Genomic DNA, 3,227 nt, shown 5'->3' on the forward strand with positions numbered 1-3,227 from the left:
GACGCCGGTTTCTCTCTCACTTTTTGGCAAATTCGCGGCGTTGAATCCCTAGGAAGCATAAAGCAAATCTAATTATTGAATACTTTAGACGCGGTTTTTGTATGGGCGAAGTCAAAATGCTTTACAACGGCGTCGGTGTAACATAACCGCCTTTGTAAGTCTGAAATACAACGACGATTGGGTTGTATTTACCGTCGTCTTTAATAAACGCGGTCCTTTGAAATTTTTGACCGGGATCTAAAATTTTCAGAATTTTCCTTTAACCCTAAAGTATTTCATTCTCTCTCTTCAACGTAAATTTGTCTTAAAGTTTTCGCTCTCTCTCAAAGCATTGGGTATATTCTCTGAGCTCTCTCAAGCATTTGATATTTTCTCTCAGCTCTCTCAATATCCATGTACGTATATTCTCTCAGCTCTCTCTCAATATTCTCTTATTAGTTTGTACATATATTCTCTCATATCTCTCTAAATATTCTGTTAGTTTGTATATTCTCTCAGCTTTGGTTTCTTAATACGGGTTCTTTTATGTTTTGAGAGCTATGGGTTCTTGACGGGAGCTATATATGGGTTCTTTTATGTTTTAATGTTTGCATTTTGTTAAGGGTTCTTTGAAAAAGAACGGAGATGGAAGAATTAGGCTTTGGTTTTTTGTAAGCCACGACAATGGTTGGTGGGACCAACCGTCGTCAAAATTTTTATTATACGTTGGCTTTTTATTTACTACCGCGGTCGACCCTAACCTTAACAAATATCTTGTTAGTTGCTTAAAGACGATGGTAAATAGACATGCCGTCGTCTTAATCTATGTTACGCGACTATTATTTTGTAAAAACCGTCGTCTGATTCTGGTGGAATTTTTTTAATTTTTTTCCACTTTGTTCTCTTCTCTGTCAATATAGTATTGTTTGCTGGTCTTTTCACTTTATCATATGTGTGATTTTATAGTGTGTGAGATGGATAAGTCATGGATCCATGCGGATAGAAGATCAAAGGCATATGAGTTAGGTGTGGAAGGATCTTTGAATTTTGCTATAGAAAATCTTGAAAATACAACTCATATTCGTTGTCCATGTGTTAAATGTGGGAATATTTGATTGTTTGGAGTTGGAATTATAAGGGACTACTTATACTTTAATGGAATTGACCAAAGCTATAAGATTTGGACATGGCATGGAGAACCTTGGGAATGGACTACTAATGCTAGTAGAAATGTGGAAGAAGATGAGCAAAGTGAGTTTTGTTTCTGAAGAAGTAGGGATGGATGATAATGATTTAGGCGATATTGGATTTGATCCTTATGAGTTTGCCAATGTGATTGGAGATGGAGATCATCCCTTATTGGTAGCAGTAAGTACACGATATTGTCGGCTTTGGTAAAAGTCAAAAGACTTAAATCAATAACAACTTCTACATGATTTCACCCAACATCTCTCATAAGAATTGGACTTATGCCAAATTTTCTATAAAATGGAGAAGAAAACTAGGTTTTGAAGAAAATAAATCCTAGCATTGAAAAGACATGAAATCCAAATCTTGCGAGATATATTGAAATATGAAAAAAATGGTTTTTAGATAATTACCATATTAACGCCATCTCCAAATTAAAATGTAAAAATTTGTTTGGTCAAGATTAGGATCTTTCCAAGCGACAAGTCCTTACTCTTTCCTAAGTTATAGGTAAATGAAGTTTCTAAAATTTAACAAAAAGATAAGAAAGAAAAAATGATAAACCAATCTGGAAATTATGTTATTGGTTAGCTAGTAGCTTGGTCTTCACGTCCCAAATGAAAACCTGATAAGCATCAATTAAACCTGACCGACTTTATACCCTAAACCACACATTCGATGCATCTTCCAATGCCCTAGAGTAAACTATAAAGCATTACAGAGCACAATCAAGCAGCCGCTAATTCTGTCAGAAAGACAAGCTTATTTCCTTGTGGAGAAAACAAAGAACTACTGAGTGAAGAAGAATAATGAAAAGAAAGGTAGAAGAAAAATTAGACGGAGAAAAGCACAGCATGTGCAGTCATGGAGTGCACTGGTTGAGAGGGAAGTTGATTGGAAAAGGAAGCTATGGTTATGTTTTTCTTGCTACTCCCAGGAAACCAACAAAGGATGAAGCATAGCCGCCGTATGCTCAATTTGCGAGAAATGATGGCGGTGAAATCAGCGAAGGTCTCTGCTTCTGAGTCCATTAAACATGAGTCAGACGTTCTCCTTGAGATCAAGGGTTGCCCTTTCATTATCGAGCGCTTGGGTGAAGAGACCACGGCCACAGACAAGGGTGACATGGTCTACAACTTGTTGTTAGAATTTGCTTCCGGAGGAACCCTAGATGGTCTCATACATAAATCCAAAGGTCATAAATTACCCGAATATGATGTTAGAAGATACACAAGGTCAATTCTTGAAGGGATTCAACATATTCACAAGTGTGACTATGTTCACTGCGATTTGAAGCCGGACAACATTTTGCTTGTGCCTACCACAACAACTAGTTCTGGTGGTACTAGTTTTGTAGCCAAGATTGCAGATTTTGGACTCGCTAAGAAAACCAAGGTGAATTACAGTCGATGGAGAGGCACGCCTAGGTATCTGTCCCCAGAGGCTTTTATTAATAACAAACAAGATCAGTCCTCTGATATTTGGTCTCTAGGTTGTATTGTGTTTGAGATGCTAACCGGCAAGTCGCCCTGGAATTTGAAGCCTGGTTACAATCCAAACAATCTCCCTGACGTGTTGATGTTTGATCATCTACGTACTTGCAAAATTCCGACTGGAATCTCAGATGTGGCCATGGATTTTCTCAAGAGTTGCCTTGCGATAAACGGCAGGGAAAGATTAACAGCGGAAAGTCTCTTGTCTCGTCCATTCGTAGCGCAGCCACAATCATCAAAAGAGGGTCATACCAAGGTGAAGCTGGTTAACTCTTTTTTGGGCTACGCATCTGGTGTATGTTGCTTCAAACCGAGCTCAGATTACCATGCAAACTCTGCCATTGTACAATGAAAGCATCCTTCCCTGCCGGATTTCGGTATTCCAGCTAGGTTGTTTGTTGTTGTATTCCTTTTTTGTTTGTAATATGAATCAATTCAAATCAATCATGTCAAATCTGTAACCATAAAAGTGTACAAACATATAATTCAAGTTTTTATCGAAATATCTGTGTACTTTTAATGGTCTCAATATAGTAATATTACAGCAACTGAGGCAAGCTGTCTATT

General features: G+C 37.7%; 1 pseudogene; it reads left to right on the forward strand.

Moving 5' to 3' along the window:
• Positions 1-1,976: 1,976 nt before the first annotated feature.
• On the forward strand, positions 1,977-3,012 carry LOC148917780 (mitogen-activated protein kinase kinase kinase 20-like; annotated as a pseudogene).
• Positions 3,013-3,227: the final 215 nt, after the last annotated feature.

This window comes from Prunus mume, linkage group LG4 (assembly GCF_029339155.1).
Source record: "Prunus mume cultivar Tortuosa linkage group LG4, ASM2933915v1, whole genome shotgun sequence".
In the NCBI taxonomy this organism is placed as follows: Eukaryota; Viridiplantae; Streptophyta; class Magnoliopsida; order Rosales; family Rosaceae; genus Prunus; species Prunus mume.